The following is an 11,405-nucleotide window of genomic DNA, read 5'->3' as shown; positions in this document are numbered from 1 at the left end:
TAGAAAACACGGTAATTTGTATAAAGAGTTTAGTTAAAATAAACTAAAAGAGACAATATGTGATGTTTATATGTATTTGGAGAAAAGTGAGCTATGCCGACTCACAAATTCAAAGAGTTATTAAGATTAATGTTGAATAAATATTAAAGGCTTCATATAAAGATTAGTAGTTTAATATATATATATTGTGCTAAGGTTGTTTCAAACAATTATGTATTTCAAGTGTTGGAAGGAAACTAAATTAAAAGAGTCATTCGTTGAGTTAGTTTACCTTTTTGTCTTTTAAGGTAAGCTAAATGTAAAATTTGCGACGTTTTTAATTTTAAGATTGTAAGTATAAATTATGATTCTTTTAGCCAAAAGATGTGGTCATGCTATGTTGAAAATCAATTACCCAAATAAATGTTATAGATGCTATAAATAGTTAAAAATAGAAGTGAATGTAATTTGTAAAATCAACTACCCATTACTAAACTAAACCCTTAATGTTACTAATCTTAATTAACAAAGCACAAATGTTAGTCATACAATACATGTTAAAGGGCACACAAAATAGAAATAGAGGAGCAAATATAATGAGAATGGGTTCAGCCCCATTTGGACTGCTGCAATCTGTTTGCAACTGGGCTTCGGCCCAATAACAATTTGTATATGCTGCTACCGAGTTCTGATTCTGTCTATTGGGCTTTAGCCCAAATTTTTGTCTTCTATTTTTGTGCTGTGGACAGAGGCCGAGCAGGAAGGACAAGTTGGGCCTTTAGCCCAACACCAAATGCGGAGGAATGACGAGTCCGAGGGACTCATATACGATGTTCATGCATAAAAAATGAGAAGAAAAGGATTAGTATGATTAACAGATAAGATTAAACAGGTAAAAAATATAAATTCAAAAATAACGAATCAGTAGGCCATGTATATAATGTGTATATCCAAGTATATCTCATGTATACACGTTCGTAAAGAGGTATAAAAGTTTGACTTAAATTAAGTGAAACTAACAAGGATATTTAAGAGAGTATAGGACACTGGTCATATGTATTTTATCAATGGCATCATAGTAAGTCAAGATGCTTTTACCAACTGTAAAGTGGACAACTATACCATATACAATAACCGAAGCAGTCCTAATACCAATACAGGGAGGCAAACCTGCGTTAGCATACAAATGATAGATGGAAGAGTCAAACAATTTAGACAGGTAACAGCAAAGAGAGAACAATCAATTCTAGATAAAACATAGCCCAAGTAACAAACTGAGTATGACAGTGGGGATGTATCGTGGTCGACTAGCATATTCAACAGAAAGGGAATAAACAAGGCAAGTTATGCAGCAGTTACTTGTATAAAACAAACAGATGAATTCAGAGGCAATTCCAGACGCAGACATGGGCATAGGCCGCAGGGGCACAGAAACAAACCAAATGACATGTAAAAATGGGAGTGTTTCAGATAGACATAGTTGCTGATGAGGTTACCAGAGAGATAGCATGCCCTCAAATAGACCAAATAATCATACCACGAGCATAAGATGTAGCTATATTGTTAACAGGAAATGGAAATTTGGTGGATGAGGACATGATATGAATAATGACATACAATGTGATACACATAGAGTGTATGTAGAGTAAGATGTTTTAAAACAATGCAAGGGTTGAATCAAAGCTAACTGCTAACAAACCAACATCCAAGTGTGAAGCAATTTAAAGGATTTCAGGACTAATTTGTTAAGCATAGACAAACAGAGATGAAGAGGGGAATTACAGGATATCACACTGAGCATAAATCATTTGCAAATCTCATTCTTTCTAAACCAATATTTAATAACTACAGATTCGAGGAAAACTGAAACATGCTTGCCCATTCTTTAACTGGCAGCACTTATTGTAAAAGAAAGAAGGACTGAAAACCATACAAGGATTTTTAACTTCATTCTATGTAAGACACATGTAGCATATAGCATTTTTACAAGATCATTTGTAAATTTAGAAACCAAGAAAACTTGTTTTAATAGAACATGATGTATACATATTTAACACTGATGGAGATGAGGCATGGAATGATAGGTTCAAATTCTCAAAATTCGACATACAAGTAATGCTAGTAGGTATATAATGCAAGCAAGTTTGTCATAAGCCTTAACTAAAATGGTCATACACTGCAGACATAAAAATCATACTCGGACACAACAGCCAGGATTGAATTAATCTTTCTGATATTTAATACAACTTCAGAACTCGACTTGATGCAAGCTAGTTCAAGAAACAAGCAACTACCATGATATGAGGGGACCAAGGAAGGCTGTTTGATCTAAAACTACTAAGACACCAAAAGTTGGACAATATCTACAAACACATAATTAAACTATACTCAAAATAAACAAATCTGCAAACACACCAATGCTTCACTAATGATTTTATGAAAAACTAACAGGCTAACCAACTACTTAGACATATAGCGAACGACTAAATTAGACGGAACTAGGCAGATGTTGTTAGCATTTAGCAACTTCCAGGGGCTCCGAACTTGCATATATTGTGTCACGACCCGATTAGGGGCCGTGACGAGTACCCGATACTTATACCGAGCACCCCTTATCTATCATTTTGCCTTTACCTCTTAGCAAGCCGTATGAACAGTGCCATATATTTTTTTGTTTGAACATTAACATTAGCAGCGTCATTATGAACATAGACTAGTAAACTTCGTTATCACTTTATACAACAACATTAAAATGCCAACACACCATATATCTAACTGTACTTGACTGACTGGGCATATCTGTCTACGAGCCTCTAGACGTAGTACACTTATACATAGAAAGGGCCGGGTACTGCCGTGCCCGAATATACATACACAAAATAGTACCGCGGAAGTGAGGCTCCGGAACAACTGGAGCACTGTAGAGTACCGCTGGTAGAGCTCCTAAGGATCAAGTCCACCTGTCTGCTGACCTGCGCGGCATGAAACGCAGCGTCCACAAGAAGGGACGTCAGTACGAATAGTGTACCGAGTATGTAAGGCATGGAAGACAATGCAAGCAATAACATAGAGTGCGATTAATAATATCATGGAGTCACAGGACATATAACGAGGCAAGAAAGTAACCTGTACATAGGAAGGCCCCTTTTTGGGCGGCTATCATGCATGGCTTGTCTTTCCCTTTTAAAAACGTTTCCCCTCCATGCAAAAATAGAACTTATATTATGTCGTATCTTGTCGTACTTTATCGTGCCCTATCGTATCCTACTGGCATCAGGTCATCCTATTGGCATCAGGTCATCCTATCGTGTCTTAATGGCATATTATATCTAATGTCTCATACAACATTCTACGTGTTATACTGTCAATGTCAAGTATAGTGTGTCATAGTGTAACCAACGTAACTTCATAATAGCATAGCTTATAAAAAAGCTTGTCGTAGAGTTAATTCTAGCGTACATAGCTTTTTCTACTTTTCGTTGAATCTTCTTGTTCATATATATATAAAAATAGAACTTCATATTGCCGACCAGCCGATCCATTTAGCCATAAATACACATCCCGTCCGGGCATCCCGCGTCCGGGACTTCATGATGTAGAACTGACAGGTGGATATGTGTATAACGCTCTGCCCTTATTCCCATCTTCCCCGTATACATATGCATACATCATGTACATATATCAGCGTCTATAGCGCTCTGAATCTTTTATCATATACATATACTGGTATCATGTACGTGTATCAGCGACTATAGCGCTCTGGATCTTTTATCATATACATATACGTGTATCATGTACATATATCAGCGTCTATAGCGCTCTGGATCTTTCATCGTATACATATACATATATCATGTACATATTTTATAAACATATATATATCTTATATACATATACATGTCTTATATACTTTTACATATCTTATATACATATACATATTTTATATACATATACATATCTTATATACATATACATATTTTGTATACATATACATATCTTATATACATATACATATTTTATATACATATGCATATTTCCATTAGAATGGTACAGTACTTATCGTTTGATAATCGGAACGAGGATCAAAAGTTTCCTTTGGATTCTACTCCAAAATAAGTCAAACGGAGCAATAGGGAAAATCCGGGAACAATGGGCCCACCTCGGGTCAAATGAGGCGGCGTACCAAATTTATGTACATTATATTTCATGACGTCACTTGTGTGGGTTTTAAGGTAGTCGGGTCATATTTATGCCAGTTCTAGATGTTTAGGAAGTTTCTCCAATATTTTACACAATTTCTAATTCAATTCTACTGAATGAAAAAGGGGAAACTTTAAGTGCGAATTCCGGGAAATAGAGTTGTCCCCGAGGCTCGTACCCAACTTATTACGTTTAAGACATGCCATAGAAGGAAGGGTGAAGCCTTACATACCTTTTCCGCTTCATACACGTCTCCAAAATCAAGTTTCAAGTTCGCCAAAATCTACAATTTGGTCACAATTACCAAATGTTAATTGTAAGGCTTTAAGATTTCAATCTTAACCAATACTTGTCTACAAAAATTTGGGCAGCATCTCCCCTATAAATACACCATCCCCAAAATTCAACTTAGCCAATTTTTTATCAACAACAATCCGGGAATTCAACCCGGCCAAACTATCAACACAATGACAACAACCATGACTACAAAACACAATATAACACAACTAGTCTTCTTTCCAACATAATGCAATAGCTTTCATTCCAACTTCACATTTCCAAAACCAATCTCAATGTTTTTACATTCATTACTAATCAAGATCATTACAATATAATTCGGAAGCATTTCATATCATTTCTACCAAATATTCACAAGATATACAAAATATACAAACTTTCCACCAAAACCATAATCCATCCAAAACTTCTAATCTTCAATCTACATATTCCTAACATATTTCCATCTTCCAATTTCATCAACCATAATCATAATTTGCACCTTAATAATTTCATTTTCATAATTACATAAAAACTTCATTAAAATCACATAATTTCCTATAACTATTTCCAATAATTTTCCATGCCAACTTGAACCATTTTCTTCCATTTCCAATATAAGGTCCACCACAACTACAACTAGAATACAACATACAATTCAACTCATCTTATTTATACAACCTTACATACACATGCACACATGCAAACCCACTTTGTAAACTTCCATATTTCCATAAATTCTACTCATTTCTACATACTACAACATAAACCAACCTTCATAACATAATAAAAAAGGATTAATTCTTACCTTTTTCTACAATCTTCTTCACTTGACCAAGTTGTCAACTTGAAGAAACAAGTGTTCTTTCTTCCAAAATAATTACACCAAGTTGTAAAGGACCCTTGAATTAGTAAGAATACCACAAGAAAATAATTTTTGGGAGAAGATTTCAAAGGGACAAAAATTGGAGAGCATGGCCGTATGCCATGTCTCCTTTGCTCTTCATTTGTTTTGTTTTTCTCCTCTTCTAATGTTCTTGAAACTTCTATATGTTTCAAGACAACTAAATGACCCCTTTTATTTAATTATCACATGGAAATTAATTAGAATCCATGGGCTTGGGCCATTGTATGGCCGGCCACCCCTCTTTTGGGCCTAATTTGTTTTCTTCATTTTTTTGGGCCAACTCGGTTGATCCCGAGTTGGGCCTAGCCCACTGACCTTTCGACCTTAAAACGTCCATATCTCCTTGTACCGATGTCACCTGGGAATCCACAACCTATGGTTGGAAAGCTAATTCAATTATCTACAACTTCTATTTCCTTGGTATTTTTTCAAATTCCAAACTTATAATACCGTTTTTTGCCCCTAGAAGTCAGGTCACCCGAAAACGTTTTCTTAAAAATATTCGTTTGGAGGACTTCCACTTTGATTTGGCCCAAGGGTCCTTCTTGAGTTGTGTTTAACTTCACATATGTGATTCATATGACTTTTCAGATGTCCAAAAAAAATCTCGATGTGTGGGCCCCACCTCAGCTTACAAATAATCCGACGTAAAAAAAATACGGGATATAACATCCTCCCCCCTTTAAAACATTCGTCCTCGAATGTTCAACTGATCTTATGGGGTGTCATAATACTTCGGGAGGGTCCCTTTTTTTTTTAGTCGTCCTTTTTCCTCATGCCCATTCCTTATCTTTTACCCTATTTTCCTTTATCATCCTTACTATTCAGAATCAGTACGCGACAAATATCAACAATATCAACAAAACCTTACAAAGCATACAGCTATATAACACATTCCAGCCATTCTGAACTTTCAATTTTTTGATAACAAAACAAATACTTCAAAACTTACCTTTATGACTTTCCATGTCATCCCTTACCTTCTCCCGTCGTATGTAAAGCTCATATAAGGAATTTCATTTTCCTATAACTCAGCTCTATCGCACGATCTAAGATACCAAGAAGGTCAACAATCCCTATATGCCCCGTAGCCTCCTGTTTATAAATGTGGCGCGCTACACACCCATAAACAAGACTCTACTGGACACGGCTCGTAGACAAACCCTAGGACCGAACTGCTCTGATACCACTTCTGTCACGACCCGATTAGGGGCCGTGACGAGTACCCGATACTTGTACCGAGCACCCCTTATCTATCATTTTGCCTTTACCTCTTAGCAAGCCGTATGAACAGTGCCATATATTTTTTTGTTTGAACATTAACATTAGCAGCGTCATTATGAACATAGAATAGTAAACTTCGTTATCACTTTATACAACAACATTAAAATGCCAACACACCATATATCTAACTGTACTTGACTGACTGGGCATATCTGTCTACGAGCCTCTAGACATAGTACACTTATACATAGAAAGGGCCGGGTACTGCCGTGCCCGAATATACATACACAAAATAGTACCGCGGAAGTGAGGCTCCGGAACAACTGGAGCACTGTAGAGTACCGCTGGTAGAGCTCCTAAGGATCAAGTCCACCTGTCTGCTGACCTGCGCGGCATGAAACGCAGCGTCCACAAGAAGGGACGTCAGTACGAATAGTGTACCGAGTATGTAAGGCATGGAAGACAATGCAAGCAATAACATAGAGTGCGATTAATAATATCATGGAGTCACAGGACATATAACGAGGCAAGAAAGTAACCTGTACATAGGAAGGCCCCTTTTTGGGCGGCTATCATGCATGGCTTGTCTTTCCCTTTTAAAAACGTTTCCCCTCCATGAACGTAGAAAATAGAACTTATATTATGTCGTATCTTGTCGTATCGTGTCCTATCGTGCCCTATCGTATCCTATCGTGGCATATCAGGTCGTATCCTATCGTGGCATATCAGGTCGTATCCTATCGTGTCTTATCATGGTATATTATATCGTGTAATGTCATGTCTTACTACAACATGTCGTATCGTGTTATATCATGTCAATGTCATAGTATAGTGTGTCATAGTGTATCATGCCATAGCGTAACTTGTCATATCATAGCATAGCTTATCATATCATAGCATAGCTTGTCGTAGAGTATCATATCATGGCATAGCGTATCATAGCGTATCATATCATAGCTTAGCTTTTCGTTGAAAATCTTTTCTTGTTCATATATATATAAAAATAGAACATGTCATATTGCCGAGGCGTCGGCAGCCGATCCATTTAGCCATAAATACACATCCCGCGTCCGGGCATCCCGCGTCCGGGACGATATCATGTCATGTAATGCCAACTGATCAGGTGGATATGCGTGTATAACGCTCTGCCCTTATTCCCATCTTCCCCGTATACATATGCATACATCATGTACATATATCAGCGTCTATAGCGCTCTGAATCTTTTATCATATACATATACTGGTATCATGTACGTGTATCAGCGACTATAGCGCTCTGGATCTTTTATCATATACATATACGTGTATCATGTACATATATCAGCGTCTATAGCGCTCTGGATCTTTCATCGTATACATATACGTATATCATGTACATATTTTATAAACATATATATATCTTATATACATATACATGTCTTATATACTTTTACATATCTTATATACATATACATATTTTATATACATATACATATCTTATATACATATACATATTTTGTATACATATACATATCTTATATACATATACATATTTTATATACATATGCATATTTCCATTAGAATGGTACAGTACTTATCGTTTGATAATCGGAACGAGGATCAAAAGTTTCCTTTGGATTCTACTCCAAAATAAGTCAAACGGAGCAATAGGGAAAATCCGGGAACAATGGGCCCACCTCGGGTCAAATGAGGCGGCGTACCAAATTTATGTACATTATATTTCATGACGTCACTTGTGTGGGTTTTAAGGTAGTCGGGTCATATTTATGCCAGTTCTAGATGTTTAGGAAGTTTCTCCAATATTTTACACAATTTCTAATTCAATTCTACTGAATGAAAAAGGGGAAACTTTAAGTGCGAATTCCGGGAAATAGAGTTGTCCCCGAGGCTCGTACCCAACTTATTACGTTTAAGACATGCCATAGAAGGAAGGGTGAAGCCTTACATACCTTTTCCGCTTCATACACGTCTCCAAAATCAAGTTTCAAGTTCGCCAAAATCTACAATTTGGTCACAATTACCAAATGTTAATTGTAAGGCTTTAAGATTTCAATCTTAACCAATACTTGTCTACAAAAATTTGGGCAGCATCTCCCCTATAAATGCACCATCCCCAAAATTCAACTTAGCCAATTTTTTATCAACAACAATCCGGGAATTCAACCCGGCCAAACTATCAACACAATGACAACAACCATGACTACAAAACACAATATAACACAACTAGTCTTCTTTCCAACATAATGCAATAGCTTTCATTCCAACTTCACATTTCCAAAACCAATCTCAATGTTTTTACATTCATTACTAATCAAGATCATTACAATATAATTCGGAAGCATTTCATATCATTTCTACCAAATATTCACAAGATATACAAACCAAAACCATAATCCATCCAAAACTTCTAATCTTCAATCTACATATTCCTAACATATTTCCATCTTCCAATTTCATCAACCATAATCATAATTTGCACCTTAATAATTTCATTTTCATAATTACATAAAAACTTCATTAAAATCACATAATTTCCTATAACTATTTCCAATAATTTTCCATGCCAACTTGAACCATTTTCTTCCATTTCCAATATAAGGTCCACCACAACTACAACTAGAATACAACATACAATTCAACTCATCTTATTTATACAACCTTACATACACATGCACACATGCAAACCCACTTTGTAAACTTCCATATTTCCATAAATTCTACTCATTTCTACATACTACAACATAAACCAACCTTCATAACATAATAAAAAAGGATTAATTCTTACCTTTTTCTACAATCTTCTTCACTTGACCAAGTTGTCAACTTGAAGAAACAAGTGTTCTTTCTTCCAAAATAATTACACCAAGTTGTAAAGGACCCTTGAATTAGTAAGAATACCACAAGAAAATAATTTTTGGGAGAAGATTTCAAAGGGACAAAAATTGGAGAGCATGGCCGTATGCCATGTCTCCTTTGCTCTTCATTTGTTTTGTTTTTCTCCTCTTCTAATGTTCTTGAAACTTCTATATGTTTCAAGACAACTAAATGACCCCTTTTATTTAATTATCACATGGAAATTAATTAGAATCCATGGGCTTGGGCCATTGTATGGCCGGCCACCCCTCTTTTGGGCCTAATTTGTTTTCTTCATTTTTTTGGGCCAACTCGGTTGATCCCGAGTTGGGCCTAGCCCACTGACCTTTCGACCTTAAAACGTCCATATCTCCTTGTACCGATGTCACCTGGGAACCCACAACCTATGGTTGGAAAGCTAATTCAATTATCTACAACTTCTATTTCTTGGTATTGTTTCAAATTCCAAACTTATAATACCGTTTTTTCCCCTAGAAGTCAGGTCACCCGAAAACGTTTTCATAAAAATATTCGTTTGGAGGACTTCCACTTTGATTTGGCCCAAGGGTCCTTCTTGAGTTGTGTTTAACTTCACATATGTGATTCATATGACTTTTCAGATGTCCAAAAAAAATCTCGATGTGTGGGCCCCACCTCAGCTTACAAATAATCCGACGTAAAAAAAATACGGGATATAACATATTGCCACAAAGAACTCATTAAGACTAGCATTAACATCAGATAACCCACTTGATCCAAGCAACAATCAACAACCAACAAACTTAACAAAAATAATTAATCCTACAACAGACTTATTAAGACCAATTGTAGACTAATCTAAACAAACACAACCAAGTATCAAACATGCGAACCTAAATACTAGATTAAAGACATCATGCTAAAGGAGGAAGGTTTACCTTTTTTTTGTGCAATGAACTGAGGCGTCGATGGCGTCGAATCTACTCTATCGTTATGAATAGGCCCGAAACTCGATCGAAAATTTTGGTAGTTAAAGTCCTTTTGCCAAACTGCGACGACAGTTGGTCGAATTGTGGAAAACTTAATTTTTCAACACAAATTCCATAACAGAGTATTTTCTGATTTGAAACAAAAGTTCAAGACCCAATTTTGAAAATGAAAGAAAACCCAAGATTTTTAGAAAATACTCATGTATCACCAATCCGTGTCCGATCAGTGTTCAATTCTTGAGTTTTATACACTCTACTTCGTAATAATACAGAGCAATCAAATGAAAGTTTAGGATTTCTAATCGATGTCAAGAAACCATAGGATTTTTTCGGATCTTTTTCTTTTTTCTAAAAAATATGCTGAGTCCTTGTTGTCCAAAGTATAAGCTTTTGTTTTGTGGGGAGATTTTTGGATTTCAGATCTTGGGATTTTTTTTCGGTCTGTTTCTGATCTGTTTGATCTTGTTTCTTGCTAAAAAAGGATGGGGTCTTTTTCGTTCCAGAAAAATCCTCCCCCAGAAGGTGGAGTCGTCCCCCTTTTTATAGGGAATTTTGAGGTGGGTGGAGGAGCGGGGTGCGGCGGTGATGATGAAAAAATGGAAAGAGAGGAGCGTGTGTCGGTTGTGGGTGAGTGGGACGAGGGAGATGAGGCGAGAATGAGGGAAAAGAGGGAGGAAGGGAACGTGAGGGAGAGAGGGGGAAAATAAAGAAAGGGGGGCGGCTGAAGGGTTTTAGGGAAAAGAGAAAGAGAAATTAGGTTAGATGTTGAGATGTAGTCAAAAAAAAAATGTGGAGCCCATTAAAGAAAAGGGGAAAAAGAAATCAGATTGTGGGGAGATGTGTGGCGTGGAAAGAGGAATACAAATGTAAAGTTTTTCTTTCTTTCTTTTTTTTTCTTTTGGGGGTAGATAGCTATTATCAAGAATTTACCCCTTGTAAAATAATATTTTGATGAAATAAAAATTATAATACGTTGTTTTAAAATACGAGCTTCAACA

At 36.2% G+C, this 11,405-nt stretch overlaps 1 long non-coding RNA gene across 2 annotated transcripts; it reads right to left on the bottom strand.

Moving 5' to 3' along the window:
* Window positions 1-377: 377 nt before the first annotated feature.
* On the bottom strand, window positions 378-11,145 carry LOC132618030 (uncharacterized). Of its 2 annotated transcripts, XR_009573921.1 has the most exons (5): window positions 10,357-11,145; window positions 8,536-8,586; window positions 5,264-6,971; window positions 4,412-4,462; window positions 378-2,951 (listed from the first exon to the last, which is right to left on the bottom strand). It is a non-coding gene; the product is annotated as an uncharacterized LOC132618030 (long non-coding RNA). The 2 variants fall into 2 exon arrangements; XR_009573920.1 differs by having other exon boundaries at window positions 4,412-6,971.
* Window positions 11,146-11,405: the final 260 nt, after the last annotated feature.

Source organism: Lycium barbarum, chromosome 11, assembly GCF_019175385.1.
Source record: "Lycium barbarum isolate Lr01 chromosome 11, ASM1917538v2, whole genome shotgun sequence".
Lineage (NCBI taxonomy): Eukaryota > Viridiplantae > Streptophyta > Magnoliopsida > Solanales > Solanaceae > Lycium > Lycium barbarum.
This window is presented reverse-complemented; position numbering and strand designations above follow the sequence as displayed.